General features: G+C 44.9%; 1 long non-coding RNA gene across 5 annotated transcripts in view; it reads left to right on the top strand.

Moving 5' to 3' along the window:
- Window positions 1-20,952, top strand: part of LOC106562399 (elongator complex protein 4) — a 172,333-nt gene that overhangs the window by 10,386 nt on the left and 140,995 nt on the right. For all 5 annotated transcript variants that reach the window (XR_006762281.1, XR_006762278.1, XR_006762277.1 and 2 more), the window contains exon 4: window positions 18,785-18,916. This is a non-coding gene — a long non-coding RNA (elongator complex protein 4). The remainder of the gene's footprint in view (window positions 1-18,784; window positions 18,917-20,952) is intronic.

The following is a 20,952-nucleotide window of genomic DNA, read 5'->3' as shown; positions in this document are numbered from 1 at the left end:
TGCAGGATTATATGCAACGCAGGACAAGCTAGATAAACTAGTAATATCATCAACCATGTGTAGTTAACTAGTGATTGTTAAGATTGATTGTTTTTTATAAGATAAGTTTAATGCTAGCTAGCACCTTACCTTGGCTCCTTGCTGCACTCGCATAACAGGTAGTCAGTCTGCCACGCAGTCTCCTCGTGGAGTGCAATGTAATCGGCCATAATCGGTGTCCAAAAATGCAGATTACCGATTGTTATGAAAACTTGAACATGGCCCTAATTAATCAACCATTCCGATTAATCAGTCGACCTCTAATTTGAAAGACTGGCTATGACACACATCAACACCATAATCCCAGATACCCCACTCCAATTTGCATACCGCCCCAACAGAACCACAAATGACGCGATCTCAATTGCACTTCACACTGCCCTCTCCCACCTCGCCCAACGCTCTAACCATTAGGCTACCTGCCGAAATAACTATGTAAGAATGCAGTTCATAGACTACAGTAGAGGTCGACCGATTATGATTTTTCAGCGCCGATACGATTATTGGATGGCCAAAAAAACCCGCTACCGATTAATCGGTCAATTTTAAATTGAAAATGTATTCATTTATTTGTAATAATGACAATTACAACAATACTGAATGAACACTTATTTTAACTTAATATAATACATCAATAAAATCAATTTAGCCTCAAATAAATAATGAAACATGTTCAATTTGGTTTAAATAATGCAAAAACAAAGTGTTGGAGAAGAAAGTAAAAGTGCAATATGTGCCATGTAAAAAAGCTAACGTTTAAGTTCCTTGCTCAGAACATGAGAACATATGAAAGCTGGTGGTTCCTTTTAACATGAGTCTTCAATATTCCCAGGTAAGAAGTTTTAGGTTGTAGTTATTTTCGGAATTATAGGACTATTTCTCTCTATACGATTTGTATTTCATATACCTTTGACTATTGGATGTTCTTATAGGCACTTTAGTATTGCCAGTGTAACAGTATAGCTTCCATCCCTCTCCTCGCTCCTACCTGGGCTCGAACCAGGAACACATCGACAACAGCCACCCTCGAAGCAGCGTTACCCATGCAGAGCAAGGGGAACAACTACTCCAAGTCTCAGAGCGAGTGACGTTTGAAACGCTATTAGCTCGCACCCGGCTAACTAGCTAGCCATTTCACATCGGTTACACCAGCCTAATCTTGGGAGTTGACAGGCTTGAAGTCATAAACAGCGCAATGCATTGCGAAGGGCTGCTGGCAAACGCATGAAAGTGCTGTTTGAATGAATGCTTACGAGCCTGCTGCTGCCTACCATCACTCAGTCAGACTCCTCTATCAAATCATAGACTTAATTATAACATAATAACACACAGAAATACGAGCCTTTGGTCATTAATATGGTCAAATCCGGAAACTATCATCTCGAAAACAAAATGTTTTTCCTGTCAGTGAAATACGGAACCGTTCTGTATTTTATCTAACGGGTGGCATCCCTAAGTCTAAATATTCCTGTTACATTGCACAACCTTCAATGTTATGTCATAATTCCGTACAATTCTGGCAAATTAGTTCGCAATGAGCCAGGCGGCCCAAACTGTTGCATATACCCTGACTCTGCGTGCAATGAACGCAAAATGACACAATTTCACCTGGTTAATATTGCCTGCTAACCTGGATTTCTTTTAGCTAAATATGCAGGTTTAAAAATATATACTTCTGTGTATTGATTTTAAGAAAGGCATTGATGTTTATGGTTAGGTACATTCGTGCAACGGTTGTGCTTTTTTCGCAAATGCGCTTTTGTTAAATCATCCCCCGTTTGGTGAAGTCGGCTGTCTTTGTTAGGAAGAAATAGTCTTCACAGTTCGCAACGGCCCAAACTCCAGGCGGCCCAAACTGCTGCATATACCCTGACTCTGTTTGCAAGAGAAGTGACACATTTTCCCTAGTTAAAGGAGATTCATGTTAGCTGGCAATATTAACTAAATATGCAGGTTTAAAAATAAATACTTGTGTATTGATTTTAAGAAAGGCATTGATGTTTATGGTTGGAGCAACGTGTACCTAAGCGATTATATGCAACGCAGGACAGGCTAGATAAACTAGTAATATCATCAACCATGTGTAGTTAACTAGTGATTATGATTGATTGATTGTTTTTTATAAGATAAGTTTAATGCTAGCTAGCAACTTACCTTGGCTTCTTACTGCATTCGCGTAACAGGCAGGCTCCTCGTGGAGTGCAATGTAAAGCAGGTGGTTAGAGCGTATGACTAGTTAACCGTAAGGTTGCAAGATTGAATCCCCGAGCTGACAAGGTAAAAATCTGTCGTTCTGCCCCTGAACAAGGCAGTTAACCCACCGTTCCTAGGCCGTCATTGAAACTAAGAATGTGTTCTTAACTGACTTGCCTAGTTAAATAAAGGTCTAAAAAAAAAAAAGATTCCGCCAAATCGGCTGCCAAAAATAACAATTTCCGATTGTTATGAAAACTTGAAATCGGCCCTAAGTAATCGGCCATTCCAATTAATCGGTTGACCTCTAGACTACAGCTCAGCGTTCAACACCATTGTCCCCTCCAAGTTTATCACCCAGCTAGGGACCCTGGGACTGAACTCCTCTCTGCAATTGGATCCTGGACTTCCTGATGGGTCGTCCCCAGGTGGTGAGGGTAAGCAACAACACCTCCACCACACTAAACCTCAACACGGAGGCCCCTCAGGGGTGTGTGGCTAGTCCCTTCCTGTACTCCCTGTTCACCCATGACTGCGTGGCGTGCACGACTCCAACACCATCATCACGTTTGCTGACAACACGACGGTGGTAAGCCTGATCACCAACGGCGATGAGTCAGCCTACAGGGAGGAGGTCAGAGACTTAGCAGTGTGGTGCCAGGACAACAACCTCTACCTCAATGTCAGTAAGATCAAGGAGCTGATCATGGACTACAGGATAAAGAGGGGAGAGCACACCCCCATTCAAATCAATGGGGCTGTTGTGGAGCGGGTTGAGAGCTTTAAGTTCCTTCGCGTCCACGTCACTAAGGACTTGACATGGTCCACACACACCCGCACAATCGTGAAGAGGGCACGCAATGCCTCTTCCCCCTCAGTAGGCTGAAAAGATTTGGCATGGGCCCTCAGATCCTCAAAACGTTCTATAGCTGCACCATCAAAAGCGTCTTGACCGGCTGCATTATCACTTGGTATGGCAATTGCACCGCCCTTGACCACAAAGAACTACAAAGGGGGGTGCGGACAGCCCAGTACATCACTGGGGCCGAGCTCCCTGCCATCCAGGACCTCTATATCAGGCGGTATCAGAGGAAGGCCCGAAAAACTGCCAAAGACTCTAGCCACCAAAGCCATAAACTGTTCACTCGGCTACCCTCCGGCAAACGGTACCGGAGCATCGGCTTTTGGACCAACAGGCTCCGAGATAGCTTCTACCCCCAAGCCATAAGACTGCTAAAAAGCCAGACTGCTAAATAGTAAATTGTTAATGGTTCCCAAACTATCTGTACTGACTCTATCTTGCACTGACCCTTCACACACTCACTAGACTTTATGTAAACACCATATACACACTCACTAGACTACATTTATACACTCACTGGACTATATATACACACACACCGAATACACACTCACTAGACTATATATACACACACACTAGACTATATATAGACACACACCCTATACACACTCACTAGACTCTAAATACACATTAGACTATATATACATACACCCTATGCACACTCACTAGACTATATATACACACTAGACTATATATACACATACCGTATACACACTCACTAGACTATATATACACACTAGACTATATACACACTCACTAGACTATATATACACACACCGTATACACACTCACTAGACTATATACACACACCGTATACACACTCACTAGACTATATATACACACACACTAGACTATATATAGACACACACCCTATACACACTCACTAGACTACATTTATACACTCACTGGACTATATATACACACACACCGAATACACACTCACTAGACTATATATACACACACACTAGACTATATATAGACACACACCCTATACACACTCACTAGACTCTAAATACACATTAGACTATATATACATACACCCTATGCACACTCACTAGACTATATATACACACTAGACTATATATATACATACCGTATACACACTCACTAGACTATATATACACACTAGACTATATACACACTCACTAGACTATATATACACACACCGTATACACACTCACTAGACTATATACACACACCGTATACACACTCACTAGACTATATACACACACTAGACTATATATACACACTCACTAGACTATATATACACACTAGACTATATATACACACTCACTAGACTATATATACACACTCACTAGACTATATACACACACCGTATGCACAATCACTAGACTATATATACACACACCGTATACACACTCACTAGACTATATATATACACACTAGACTATATATACACACTCACTAGACTATATATACACACTAGACTATATATACACACACACTAGACTATATATACACACTAGACTATATACACACACCGTATACACACTCACTAGACTATATACACACACCGTATACACACTCACTAGACTATATATACACACTAGACTATATACACACACCGTATACACACTCACTAGACTATATACACACACCGTATACACACTCACTAGACTATATACACACACCGTATACACACTCACTAGACTATATATACACACACACTAGACTATATATACACACTCACTAGACTATATACACACACCGTATACACACTCACTAGACTATGTATACACACTCACTAGACTATATATACACACTCACTAGACTATATATACACACACCGTATACACACTCACTAGACTCTAACCAGGCGGCGAATCGCATCTCTGCATGTCTGTCAGACATATCAGTGTGGATGACGGATCACCACCTCAAGCTGAACCTCGGCAAGACGGAGCTGCTCTTCCTCCCGGGGAAGGACTGCCCGTTCCATGATCTCGCCATCACGGTTGACAACTCCCTTGTGTCCTCCTCCCAGAGTGCTAAGAACCTTGGCGTGATCCTGGACAACACCCTGTCGTTCTCCACTAACATCAAGGCGGTGACCCGATCCTGTAGGTTCATGCTCTACAACATTCGCAGAGTATGACCCTGCCTCACACAGGAAGCGGCGCAGGTCCTAATCCAGGCACTTGTTATCTCCCGTCTGGATTACTGCAACTCGCTGTTGGCTGGGCTCCCTGCCTGTGCCATTAAACCCCTACAACTCATCCAGAACGCCGCAGCCCGTCTGGTGTTCAACCTTCCCAAGTTCTCTCACGTCACCCCGCTCCTCCGCTCTCTCCACTGGCTTCCAGTTGAAGCTCGCATCCGCTACAAGACCATGGTGATTGCCTACGGAGCTGTGAAGGGAACGGCACCTCCATACCTTCAGGCTCTGATCAGGCCCTACACCCAAACAAGGGCACTGCGTTCATCCACCTCTGGCCTGCTGGCCCCCCTACCTCTGAGGAAGCACAGTTCCCGCTCTCAGCCCAGTCAAAACTGTTCGCTGCTCTGGCACCCCAATGGTGGAACAAGCTCCCTCACGACGCCAGGACAGCGGAGTCAATCACCACCTTCCGGAGACACCTGAAACCCCACCTCTTTAAGGAATACCTAGGATAGGATAAAGTAATCCTTCTAACCCCCCCCTTAAAAGATTTAGATGCACTATTGTAAAGTGGTTGTTCCACTGGATATCATAAGGTGAATGCACCAATTTGTAAGTCGCTCTGGATAAGAGCGTCTGCTAAATGACTTAAATGTAAAATGTAAATGTAAATACACACTAGACTATATACACACACCGTATACACACTCACTAGACTATATACACTGCTCAAAAAAATAAAGGGAACACTTAAACAACACAATGTAACTCCAAGTCAATCACACTTCTGTGAAATCAAACTGTCCAATCAAACTGTCCTCTTAGGAAGCAACACTGATTGACAATACATTTCACATGCTGTTGTGCAAATGGAATAGACAACAGGTGGAAATTATAGGCAATTAGCAAGACACCCCCAATAAACGAGTGGTTCTGCAGGTGGGGACCACAGACCACTTCTCAGTTCCTATGCTTTCTGGCTGATGTTTTGGTCACTTTTGAATGCTGGCGGTGCTTTCACTCTAGTGGTAGCATGAGACGGAGTCTACAACCCACACAAGTGGCTCAGGTAGTGCAGCTCATCCAGGATGGCACATCAATGCGAGCTGTGGCAAGAAGGTTTGCTGTGTCTGTCAGCGTAGTGTCCAGAGCATGGAGGCGCTACCAGGAGACAGGCCAGTACATCAGGAGACGTGGAGGAGGCCGTAGGAGGGCAACAACCCAGCAGCAGGACCGCTACCTCCGCCTTTGTGCAAGGAGGAGCAGGAGAAGTACTGCCAGAGCCCTGCAAAATGACCTCCAGCAGGCCACAAATGTGCATGTGTCTGCTCAAACGGTCAGAAACAGACTCCATGAGGGTGGTATGAGGGCCCGACGTCCACAGGTGGGGGTTGTGCTTACAGCCCAACACCGTGCAGGACGTTTGGCATTTGCCAGAGAACACCAAGATTGCAAATTCGCCACTGGCGCCCTGTGCTCTTCACAGATGAAAGCAGGTTCACACTGAGCACGTGACAGACGTGACAGTCTGGAGATGCCGTGGAGAACGTTCTGCTGCCTGCAACATCCTCCAGCATGACCGGTTTGGCGGTGGGTCAGTCACGGTGTGGGGTGGCATTTCTTTGGGGGGCCGCACAGCCCTCCATGTGCTCGCCAGAGGTAGCCTGACTGCCATTAGGTACCGAGATGAGATCCTCAGACCCCTTGTGAGACCATATGCTGGTGCGGTTGGCCCTGGTTTCCTCCTAATGCAAGACAATGCTAGACCTCATGTGGCTGGAGTGTGTCAGCAGTTCCTGCAAGAGGAAGGCATTGATGCTATGGACTGGCCCGCCCGTTCCCCAGACCTGAATCCAATTGAGCACATCTGGGACATCATGTCTCGCTCCATCCACCAATGCCACGTTGCACCACAGACTGTCCAGGAGTTGGCGGATGCTTTAGTCCAGGTCTGGGAGGAGATCCCTCAGGAGACCATCCGCCACCTCATCAGGAGCATGCCCAGGCGTTGTAGGGAGGTCATACAGGCACGTGGAGGCCACACACACTACTGAGCCTCATTTTGACTTGTTTTAAGGACATTACATCAAAGTTGGATCAGCCTGTAGTGTGGTTTTCCACTTTAATTTTGAGTGTGACTCCAAATCCAGACCTCCATGGGTTGATAAATTGGATTTCCATTTATTATTTTTGTGTGGTTTTGTTGTCAGCACATTCAACTTTGTAAAGAAAAAAGTATTTAATAAGATTATTTCTTTCATTCAGATCTAGGATGTGTTGTTTAAGTGTTCCCTTTATTTTTTTGAGCAGTATATATTCACACTCACTAGACTATATATACACACTAGACTATATATACACACACCGTATACACACTCACTAGACTATATGTACACACTAGACTATATATACACACTCACTAGACTATATATACACACTAGACTATATAAACACTCACTAGACTATATATACACACTCACTAGACTATATATACATACACCGTATACACACTCACTAGACTATATACACTCACTAGACTATATATACACACCGTATACACACTCACTAGACTATATATACACACTAGACTATATATACACACTCACTAGACTATATATACACACTAGACTATATACACACTCACTAGACTATATATACACACTCACTAGACTATATATACACACCGTATACACACTCACTAGACTATATATACATACACCGTATACACACTCACTAGACTATATATACACACTAGACTATATATACACACACCGTATACACACTCACTAGACTATATATACACACTCACTAGACTATATATACACACTAGACTATATACACACTCACTAGACTATATATAAACACTCACTAGACTATATATACACACCATATACACACTCACTAGACTATATACACACACCGTATACACACTCACTAGACTATATATACACACTCACTAGACTATATATACACACACTAGACTATATACACACTCACTAGACTATATATACACACTCACTAGACTATATATACACACACCGTATACACACTCACTAGACTCTAAATACACACTAGACTATATATACACACTCACTAGACTATATATACACACTAGACTATATATACACACACCGTATACACACTCACTTGACTATATATACACACTAGACTATATATACACACACACTAGACTATATATACACACTAGACTATATACACACACTCACTAAACTATATATACACACACCGTATACACACTAACAAGACTATATATACTCACACCGTATACACACTCACTAGACTATATACACTGCTCAAAAAAATAAAGGGAACACTTAAACAACACAATGTAACTCCAAGTCAATCACACTTCTGTGAAATCAAACTGTCCACTTAGGAAGCAACACTGATTGACAATAAATTTCACATGCTGTTGTGCAAATGGAATAGACAACAGGTGGAAATTATAGGCAATTAGCAAGACACCCCCAATAAACGAGTGGTTCTGCAGGTGGGGACCACAGACCACTTCTCAGTTCCTATGCTTCCTGGCTGATGTTTTGGTCACTTTTGAATGCTGGCGGTGCTTTCACTCTAGTGGTAGCATGAGACGGAGTCTACAACCCACACAAGTGGCTCAGGTAGTGCAGCTCATCCAGGATGGCACATCAATGCGAGCTGTGGCAAGAAGGTTTGCTGTGTCTGTCAGCGTAGTGTCCAGAGCATGGAGGCGCTACCAGGAGACAGGCCAGTACATCAGGAGACGTGGAGGAGGCCGTAGGGAGGGCAACAACCCAGCAGCAGGACCGCTACCTCCGCCTTTGTGCAAGGAGGAGGAGGAGAAGCACTGCCAGAGCCCTGCAAAATGACCTCCAGCAGGCCACAAATGTGCATGTGTCTGCTCAAACGGTCAGAAACAGACTCCATGAGGGTGGTATGAGGGCCCGACGTCCACAGGTGGGGGTTGTGCTTACAGCCCAACACCGTGCAGGACGTTTGGCATTTGCCAGAGAACACCAAGATTGGCAAATTCGCCACTGGCGCCCTGTGCTCTTCACAGATGAAAGCAGGTTCACACTGAGCACGTGACAGAGTCTGGAGATGCCGTGGAGAACGTTCTGCTGCCTGCAACATCCTCCAGCATGACCGGTTTGGCGGTGGGTCAGTCATGGTGTGGGGTGGCATTTCTTTGGGGGGCCGCACAGCCCTCCATGTGCTCGCCAGAGGTAGCCTGACTGCCATTAGGTACCGAGATGAGATCCTCAGACCCCTTGTGAGACCATATGCTGGTGCGGTTGGCCCTGGGTTCCTCCTAATGCAAGACACTGCTAGACCTCATGTGGCTGGAGTGTGTCAGCAGTTCCTGCAAGAGGAAGGGATTGATGCTATGGACTGGCCCGCCCGTTCCCCAGACCTGAATCCAATTGAGCACATCTGGGACATCATGTCTCGCTCCATCCACCAACGCCACGTTGCACCACAGACTGTCCAGGAGTTGGCGGATGCTTTAGTCCAGGTCTGGGAGGAGATCCCTCAGGAGACCATCCGCCACCTCATCAGGAGCATGCCCAGGCGTTGTAGGGAGGTCATACACACTACTGAGCCTCATTTTGACTTGTTTTAAGGACATTACATCAAAGTTGGATCAGCCTGTAGTGTGGTTTTCCACTTCAATTTTGAGTGTGACTCCAAATCCAGACCTCCATAGGTTGATAAATTTGATTTCCATTGATTATTTTTGTGTGATTTTGTTGTCAGCACATTCAACTATGTAAAGAAAAAAGTATTTAATAAGATTATTTCTTTCATTCAGATCTAGGATGTGTTGTTTAAGTGTTCCCTTTATTTTTTTGAGCAGTATATATTCACACTCACTAGACTATATATACACACTAGACTATATATACACACTCACTAGACTATATACACACTAGACTATATATACATACACCCTATACACACTCACTAGACTCTAAATACACACTAGACTATATATACACACTCACTAGACTATATATACACACTAGACTATATACACACTCACTAGACTCTAAATACACCCTAGACTATATATACACACACCGTATACACACGCACTAGACTATATACACACTAGACTATATACACACTGGACTATATATACATACACCCTATACACACTCACTAGACTATATATATATATATATATACATACATTCACTAGACTATATAAACATATATATATATATTTATACACACTCACTAGACTATATATACATACACCCTGTACACACTCACTAGACTATATATACACACTAGACTATATATACATACACACAAGACACACTCACTAGACTATATACACTAACTAGACTATATATAAACACCATATACACACTCACTCACATACACTGTCACTCCCACACAAATCCCTCACACATTCACATACACTACATATGCACACCACACACACACACACAGAACACACACGCATACCAACACAGCACAAACATACACACAAACACTTTTACACTCATAATTTGCTGCTGCTGCTCTGTTGTTTATTTGACTCGTATCTATCCTGATGCCTCGTCACTTTACCTTGCCTTCATGTACATATCTACCTCAAATATATCATACCTCTGGTATGATCTGGCACATTGACCCCATAATGACAATGCAAATACATTTTTTTATTACATATTTTTTTAATTATCAAAAATAAAAAACAGAAATGCCATTTATTTACATAAGTATTCAGCCCCTTTGCTATGATATTCGAAATTGAGACCAGGTGCATCCTGTTTCCATTGATCATCCTTCAGATTTCATTTCATTCATTCTTCGTTTTCATCCAAGATGGCGTAGCAGTTCAGACGTCCTCTACCCTCCTCTTGTCGTGTCCCGTGTATATATATATTTACATATTTTTTTCTTCACTAATCTTTTAATATATATATATTTTTTTTTATTCTAAACTCAACCTCAAAGCACTCTCCTGCAACCCGCCTCACCAATTTAAAAAAGAAAGTATTATTTACCTCATCTGAATTCCACAACAGAAGCTAGCAAGAGGTTAGCCATTTTCACTGGCTAACGTTGAAGTTCAGCTAGCCACGGTTAGCTGTCCTCAGCTATCCATTAGCTCGAAAAGCTATCGCCAGTTTTTGTACAGCGCGACTCAGACCAGAGCATACCGGACCTATTCTCTCTCCTTTCCCCGATTTCTACCGCAGGCTCTGGACATTTACACCTGAATCTTGCAGCTAATTAGCTGCTACCTGAGTGACTATTGGCAACGTCGGTCACGGAATTAACACACATTATTACGGAGCTAGCCAGCTAGCCAGCTGAAGAGTTCCGTCAGCCACTCCTGGGCTATTCCTGAGCTAGCCAGCTGAAGTGTCTCCTGGGCTACAACTCACCTATATTGACCCGTTTTACTGCCGATGCGGAGCCCCATCGGGTCTTCACGACTGGACCACCGACGTTATCTGCCCGAGGGAGTTATCCAACTGGCCCCTCCGTCGCGACGTAACCTGATCGCCCATCTGCGGCCCGCTAATCGTTAGCTGTCTTTTCGGCTGCGATCTGAATAGGTCTATCGGACACTTTTCTTGGGCCACTATAACTAACTATTTTGCCAACTTGGACTGGTCCCCCCTTCCACACGGAACCCCACTAACCCACAGACGGAAACTCACGAGGTGGCTAAAAACAGACCTCCCTCCCATCTTCCACCAGCTTGCTACCTATGGCCCGGCTAGCTGTCTGAATCTCACTGGACCCTTTGATCACTCGGCTAAGCATGCCTCTCCTTAATGTCAATATGCCTTCTCCATTGCTGTTCTGGTTAGTGTTTATTGGCTTATTTCACTGTAGAGCCTCTAGCCCTGCTCATTATACCTTATCCAACCTCTCAGTTCCTCCACCCACACATGCTATGACATCTTCTGGTTTCAATGATGTTTCTAGAGACAATATCTCTCTCATAATCACTAAATGCCTAGGTTTACCTCCTCTGTACTCACATCCCACCATAACTTTGTCTGTACATTATACCTTGAAGCTATTTTATCGCCCCCAGAAACCTGCTCCTTTTTCTCTCTATTCTGGACGTCACAGACGACCAATTCTTATAGCTTTTAGCCGTACCCTCATACTTATTCTTCTCTGCTCCTCTGGGGATGTAGAGGTGAATCCAGGCCCTGCAGTGCCTGGCTCCACTCCTACTCCCCAGGCGCTCTCTTTGATGACTTCTGTAACCGTAATAACCTTGGTTTCATGCATGTTAACATTAGAAGCCTCCTCCCTAAGTTTGTTTTATTCACTGCTTTAGCACACTCTGCCAACCCGGATGTCCTAGCTGTGTCTGAATCTTGGCTTAGGAAGTCCACCAAAAACTCTGAAATCTTCATCCCTAACTACAACGTTTTCAGACAAGATAGAACGACCAAAGGGGGCGGTGTTGCAATCTACTGCAGAGATAGCCTGCAGAGTTCTGTCCTGCTATCCAGGTCTGTACCCAAACAATTTGAACTTCTACTTTTAAAAATCCACCTCTCCAAAAACAAGTCTCTCACCGTTGCCGCCTGCTATAGACCCCCCTCGGCCCCTAGTTGTGCTCTGGACACCATATGTGAACTGATTGCCCCCATCTATCTTCAGAGCTCGTGCTACTAGGTGACCTAAACTGGGACATGCTTAACACCCCAGCCATCCTACAATCCAAGCTTGATGCCCTCAATCTCACACAAATTATTAATGAACCCACCAGGTACAACCCCAAAGCCGCAAACACTGGCACCCTCATAGATATCATCCTAACCAACGTGCCCTCTAAATACACCTCTGCTGTTTTCAACCAAGATCTCAGCGATCACTGCCTCATTGCCTGCACCCGTAATGGGTCAGCGGTCAAACGACCTCCACTCATCACTGTCAAACGCTCCCCCGAAACATTTCAACGAGCAAGCCTTTCTAATCGACCTGGCCCTGGTATCCTGGAAGGATATTGACCTCATCCCGTCAGTAGAGGATGCCTGGTTATTTTTTAAAATGCCTTCCTCTCCATCTTAAATAAGCATGCCCCTTTCAAGAAATTTAGAACCAGGAACAGATATAGCCCTTGGTTCTCCCCAGACCTGACTGCCCTTAACCAACACAAAAATATCCTGTGGCGTTCTGCATTAGCATCGAACTGCCCCCGCGATATGCAACTTTTTAGGGAAGTTAGAAACCAATACACACAGGCAGTTATAAACGCCAAGGCTAGCTTTTTCAAACAGAAATTCGCTTCGTGCAACTCCAACTCTAAAAAGTTCTGGGACATTGTAAAGTCCATGGAGAATAAGAACACCTCCTCCCAACTGCCCACTGCACTGAGGATAGGAAACTCTGTCACCACCGATAAGCCCACTATAATTGAGAATTTCAACAAGCATTTTTCTACGGCTGGCCATGCTTTCCACCTAACTACCCCTACTGCATTCAACAGCACTGCACCCCCCACAGCTACTCGCCCAAGCCTCCCCCATTTCTCCTTCTCCCAAATCCATTCAGCTGATGTTCTGAAAGAGCTGCAAAATCTGGACCCCTACAAATCAGCTGGGCTTGACAATCTGGACCCTTTCTTTCTAAAATTATCTGCCGAAATTATTGCAACCCCTATTACTAGCCTGTTCAACCTCTCTTTCGTGTCGTCTGAGATTCCCATAGATTGGAAAGCAGCTGCTGTCATCCCCCTCTTCAAAGGAGGTGACACTCTTGACCCAAATTGCTACAGACCTATATCCATCCTACCCTGCCTTTCTAAGGTCTTCGAAAGCCAAGTTAACAAACAGATTACCGACCATTTCGAATCCCACCGCACCCTCTCCGCTATGCAATCTGGTTTCAGAGCTGGTCATGGGTGCACCTCAGCCACGCTCAAGGTCCTAAACGACATCGTAACCGCCATCGATAAGAAACAATACTGTGCTGCCGTATTCATTGACCTGGCCAAAGCTTTTGACTCTGTTAATCACCACATCCTCATCGGCAGACTCAGTAGCCTTGGTTTCTCAAACGATTGCGTCGCCTGGTTCACCAACTACTTCTCTGACAGAGTTCAGTGTGTCAAATCGGAGGGCCTACTGTCTGGACCTCTGGCAGTCTCTATGGGGGTACCACAGGGTTCAATTCTTGGGCCAACTCTTTTCTCTGTATACATAAATGATGTCGCTCTTGCTGCTGGTGAATCTCTGATCCACCTCTACGCAGACGACACCATTCTGTACACTTCTGGCCCTTCTTTGGACACTGTGTTAACAACCCTCCAGACGAGCTTCAATGCCATTCAACTCTCCTTCCGTGGTCTCCAACTGCTCCTAAATACAAGTAAAACTAAATGCATGCTCTTCAACCGATCGCTGCCTGCACCTGCCCGCCTGTCCAGCATCACTTCTCTGGACGGTTCTAACTTAGAATTTGTGGACAACTACAAATACCTAGGTGTCTGGTTAGACTGTAAACTCTCCTTCCAGACTCACATCAATCATCTCCAATCCAAAGTGAAATCTCGAATCGGCTTCCTATTTCGCAACAAAGCATCCTTCACTCATGCTGCCAAACATACCCTCGTAAAACTGACCATCCTACCAATCCTCGACTTCGGCGATGTCATTTACAAAATAGCTTCCAATACCCTACTCAACAAGCTGGATGCAGTCTATCACAGTGCCATCCGTTTTGTCACCAAAGCCCCATATACTACCCACCACTGCGACCTGTACGCTCTCGTTGGCTGGCCTTCGCTTCATAATCGTCGCCAAACACATTGGCTCCAGGTCATCTACAAGACCCTGCTAGGTAAAGTCCCCCTTATCTCCGCTCACTGGTCACCATAGCAGCACCCACCTGTAGCACGCGCTCCAGCAGGTATATCTCTCTGGTCACCCCTAAAGCCAACTCCTCCTTTGGTCGTCTCTCCTTCCAGTTCTCTGCTGCCAATGACTGGAACGAACTACAAAAATCTCTGAAACTGGAAACACTTATCTCCCTCACTAGCTTTAAGCACCAGCTGTCAGAGCAGCTCACAGATCACTGCATCTGTACATAGCCCATCTATAATTTAGCCCAAACTACTACCCCTTCCCCTACTGTATTTATTTATTTTATTTATTTTGCTCCTTTGCACCATATTATTTATATTTTATCTCTGAACTTTCTTCAAACTACAAATCTACCATTCCAGTGTTTTTCTTGCTATACTTTATTTACTTTGCCACCATGGCATTTTTTTGCCTTTACCTCCCTTATCTCACATAATTTGCTCACATTGTATATAATCTTTTTTTTTATTATTATTATTATTTTTTTTCTACTGCATCATTGATTGTATGTTGTTTTACTCCATGTGTAACTCTGTGTTTTTGTATGTTGTCGAACTGCTTTGCTTTATCTTGGCCAGGTCGCAATTGTAAATGAGAACTTGTTCTCAACTTGCCTACCTGGTTAAATAAAGGTGAAATAAATAAATAAAAATAAATAAATAAAAGATGTTTCTACATCTTGGAGTCCACCTGTAGTAAATTCAATTGACTGGACATTATTTGGAAAGGCACACACCTGTCTATATAAGGTCCCACAGTTGACAGTGCATGTCAGAGCAAAAAGCAAGCCATGAGGTCGAAGGAATTGTCCGTAGAGCACTGAGACAGGATTTTGTCGAGGCACAGATCTGGGGAAGGGTGCCAAAACGTTTCTGTAGCATTGAAGGTCCTCAAGAACACAGTGGCCTCCATCATTCTTAAATGGAAGACGTTTGGAAGCACCAAGACTCTTCCTAGAGCTGGCCTCCAGTCCAAACTGAGCAATCAGGGGAGAAGGGCCTTGGTCAGGGAGGTGACCAAGAACCCGATGACAGAGCTCCAGAGTTTCTCTGTGGAGATGGGAGAACCTTCCAGAAGGACAGCCATCTCTGCAGCACACCACCAATCAGGCCTTTATGGTAGAGTGGCCAGACGGAATCCACTCCTCAGTAAAAGGCACATGACAGACCGCTTGGAGTTTGGCAAAAAGCACCTAAAGGACTCTGACCATGAGAAACAAGATTCTGTTCTGATGAAACCGAGATTGAACTATTTGGCCTGAATGCCAACTGTCACATCTGGATGAAACCAGGCACCACTCATCATCTGGCCAATAACATCCCTACGGTGAAGCATTGTGGTGGCAGCCTCATTCTGTGGGTATGTTTTTCAGCGGCAGGGACTGAGAGACTAGTCAGGATCGAGGGAAAGATGAATGGAGCAAAGTACAGAGAGATCCTTAATGAAAACCTGCTCCAGAGCGCTCAGGACCTCACACTGGGGCAAAGTTTCACCTTCCAACAGGACAGCCCCCCCTAACACACAGCCAAGACAACTCAGGAGTGGCTTCGGGACAAGTCTCTGAATGTCCTTGAGTGGCCCAGCCGATCTAACATCTCTGGAGAGACCTGAAAATAGCTGTGCAGTGATGCTCCCCATCCAACCTGACAGAGCTTGAGAGGATCTGCAGAGAAGAATGTGAGAAACTCCTCAAATACAGATGTTGCAAGCTTGTAGCGTCATACCCAAGAAGACTCGGCTGTTATCGCTGCCAAAGGTGCTTCAACAAAGTACTGAGTAAAAGGTCTAAATACTTACAGTAGCACTCAAAAGTTTGGACACACCTACTCATTCAAGGATTTATTTTTAAGGGTTTATTTTTACTATTTTATACATTGTAGAATAATATTGAACTCTTTAAAACTATGAAGTAACACATATGGAATCATGTAGTAACCAAAAAAGTGTTAAACAAATCAAAATATATTTTATAATTTGTTTTTCAACAGGACAATGACCTAAGTGTTATTTGACCAAGTAGGAGAGGGATGGCGTGCTGCATCAGATGACCTGGCCTCCACAATCACCAGACCTCAACCCAATTGAGATGGTTTGGGATGAGTTGGATCACAGAGTGAAGGAAAAGCAGCCAACAGGTGCTCAGTGTATGTGGGAACTCCTTCAAGACTGTTGGAAAAGCATTTCAGGTGAAGCTGTTTGAGAGAATGCCAAGAGTGTGCAAAGCTGTCATCAAGGCAAAGGGTGGCTACTTTTGAAGAATCTCAAATATAAAATATATTTTGATTTGTTTAACACCTTTTTGGTTCTACATGATTCCATATGTGTTATTTCATAGTTTAGATGTCTTCACTATTATTCTACAATGTAGAACATTGAGTTAGTAGGTGTGTCAACTTTCAACTGGTACTGTTTGTAAATGTGATATTTCAGTTTCAAACCTGTTTTTGCTTTGTCATTATGGGGTATTGTGTGTAGATCGATTAGGAAAATAAACAATTGAATCCATTTTAGAATAAGGCTGTAACGTAACAAAATGTGGAAAAAGTGAAGGGGTCTGAATACTTTCTGAATGCACTGTAGATCCATTCATGTGTATTTTATTTTATCCCTGTTAGTTTCTGTTAAATGTTTTTTATTGTTTAACTCTGCATTGTTGGGAAATGCTCGTAAGCATGCATTTCAATGTTAAGTCTACACCAGTTGTATTCAACGCATGTGATGAATACCATTAGATTTAATTTAGATTTAGAAGCTTTGGTGTGAACTGGTCATATTGGTGGTGTTTGCAACCCTACACCATGCTTCTGGGCTCTACATTGTTTTGACCAGACTGTTGGTGTAGCCTACGTCATAGCTGTGTGTCTGATGTGTATGAATGAAGGTCAAGCTGTGTGTGTGTGTGTGTGTGTGTGTGTGTGTGTGTGTGTGTGTGTGTGTGTGTTACAGTGTAGTTCATGTTAGAGGAGGTGTCTGAGGGGACTGTCTGTCTGAACTCTGAAGGGCAGGTTGCTCAGTCCTGTGTTTTCCATGTCAGTCTCTCTATCTAGCTCTCTCTCTGTCTCTCAATTCAATTTAAGGGCTTTATTGGCATGGGAAACATATTGTTTACATTGCCAAAGCAAGTGAAATGGATAAACAAAAGTGAAATAAACATGAACAGTAAACATTACATTCACACAAGTTCCAAAATAATACAGAATTTCAAATGTCATTATGTACAAAAGGGGAAGTAAATAAACATAAATATGGGTTGTATTCTCGCTCTCCCTCTGTCTCTATCTCTCGTTCTCTTTCACAATCTCTTTCCATCTCTCTCTCTCCACCCTCCCCCCCTCTCCGTGGCTTATTAAACCTGTCTACTCAGGTGTGTGTGTGTGTTAAACAGTCCCCCTCCTCTCAGGTTCCATCCCATTTGTAACAGACTCAGTCAGCTCTCTGAGAGCTGTGCTCTGAGACCTGTCTAGTCAGTGTCTGCTAATTGATTTAACCTCTGTGTCTCTGTCTGGAGGGACATGCCACTGTTAATGAGAAAACAACATGACACCTCATATACACCAGCTTCCTAGTCTACTACATGACAAGGACTCTTGTTTCACATAGTAACACAACATTTATGTGTTGATTCAAATTATTTGCCATCATGCTGAATTCCACACAATACAGCTTGAAGACTGAATAAAATACAATAGTTTATAAACAATGCAATTCTGTTATCTATAGGAACTCCCTGCCCCCATCCTGGATGACATCGCCAGCCCCAAAACAGTGGAGGACCAGGCAAAGTCATGTGACCCTGAGAGTCAGGACGCCATGAAGATCGCCTGGCGCTACCAGCACCTGCCAAAAGTACAGGTAAACATGTGTGTGTAGGCAGTCAGGGCATGGGGTCACAGGTCTAGCTCTTGGTGACGATTGTCTTCACCACTAAATCCATCAGCTCCTAAACTCCTGTGTAGCCTCTCCATTCAGAGCTGGTGAAGATTACTCACGCTTAGCTGCTGCTAGGTGGGCCCTGTCGACACACCCACACACACACCCTGCCTAGCCTGGGAAACCAGGGTACCTGCAGCCCATCTAATGGCACGCCACCTGCCTTAACCCTCATAACCCAGATCTGTCCCTCTGTCCCCTCTTAAATCCCTGTCTATCCCCTTACCAGGGGTGCTGGCGATACTCTTTCTTCCGCTCTAAGGAATGGTGACCCTCTCCTCCCCTCTCTCCCCTGCCCAGGCTATAATCCACATCGCTATGTGGATTAACAGCACACAGCAAGTCCCTGGAGATCTCTCTTTCTCTGTCTCACTCTGGAAACGTCTTTATCTCTGTGTCTTTCCCTCACCTCTCCCCCTTCCCCACCCTCCCAAACCAGACTTTACAAACCAAACTACCAATAAGCTCCAGCCAGAGGATTTACATCCCAAATTCACTCCCCGAGTCCCCCTCTATCCCCATTCCCCCTACATACCTCTCCTGCCAACCCTTTCCGAGTCGCCCTGTCCAATGAAGACATCAGATCAAAGGTGAGGCGGCCGGGGCGGGCCTGGAACACTAAGCGGTTCTCTCTCCCCCCCCCCGACTCGCCCATCCTGTCAGGAGAGGTGCACACCGGGGGCCCTAATCCAGATTAGTGGTAGATTTAAGAGCCCGTTTGACAATGGGGCCCCTGGCTGCTTTCACTGGGGAGAGCAGGGCTACAGAACTCTCCCTTTCACCCAGGAGAAAACATCCTCCTACTCTCCCCCAGAACCAGACACGGCTGTTTTCACTGGGGAGAGCAGGGCTACAGAACTCTCCCTTTCACCCAGGAGAAAACATCCTCCTACTCTCCCCCAGAACCAGATACGGCTGTTTTCACTGGGGAGAGCAGGGCTACAGAACTCTTCCTTTCACCCAGGAGAAAACATCCTCCTACTCTCCCCCAGAACCAGACATGGCTGTTTTCACTGGGGAGAGCAGGGCTACAGAACTCTCCCTTTCACCCAGGAGAAAACATCCTCCTACTCTCCCCCAGAACCAGACATGGCTGTTTTCACTGGGGAGAGCAGGGCTACAGAACTCTCCCTTTCACCCAGGAGAAAACATCCTCCTACTCTCCCCCAGAACCAGACACGGCTGTTTTCACTGGGGAGAGCAGGGCTACAGAACTCTCCCTTTCACCCAGGAGAAAACATCCTCCTACTCTCCCCCAGAACCAGACATGGCTGTTTTCACTGGGGAGAGCAGGGCTACAGAACTCTCCCTTTCACCCAGGAGAAAACATCCTCCTACTCTCCCCCAGAACCAGACATGGCTGTTTTCACTGGGGAGAGCAGGGCTACAGAACTCTCCCTTTCACCCAGGAGAAAACATCCTCCTACTCTCCCCCAGAACCAGACATGGCTGTTTTCACTGGGGAGAGCAGGGCTACAGAACTCTCCCTTTCACCCAGGAGAAAACATCCTCCTACTCTCCCCCAGAACCAGATACGGCTGTTTTCACTGGGGAGAGCAGGGCTACAGAACTCTCCCTTTCACCCAGGAGAAAACATCCTCCTACTCTCCCCCAGAACCAGACACGGCTGTTTTCACTGGGGAGAGCAGGGCTACAGAACTCTCCCTTTCACCCAGGAGAAAACATCCTCCTACTCTCCCCCAGAACCAGACACGGCTGTTTTCACTGGGGAGAGCAGGGCTACAGAACTCTCCCTTTCACCCAGGAGAAAACATCCTCCTACTCTCCCCCAGAACCAGACATGGCTGTTTTCACTGGGGAGAGCAGGGCTACAGAACTCTCCCTTTCACCCAGGAGAAAACATCCTCCTACTCTCCCCCAGAACCAGACATGGCTGTTTTCACTGGGGAGAGCAGGGCTACAGAACTCTCCCTTTCACCCAGGAGAAAACATCCTCC

Source organism: Salmo salar, chromosome ssa26 (assembly GCF_905237065.1).
Source record: "Salmo salar chromosome ssa26, Ssal_v3.1, whole genome shotgun sequence".
In the NCBI taxonomy this organism is placed as follows: Eukaryota; Metazoa; Chordata; class Actinopteri; order Salmoniformes; family Salmonidae; genus Salmo; species Salmo salar.
Note: the sequence above shows the minus strand (reverse complement) of the source record. Positions and strands in the feature narration are given on the sequence as shown.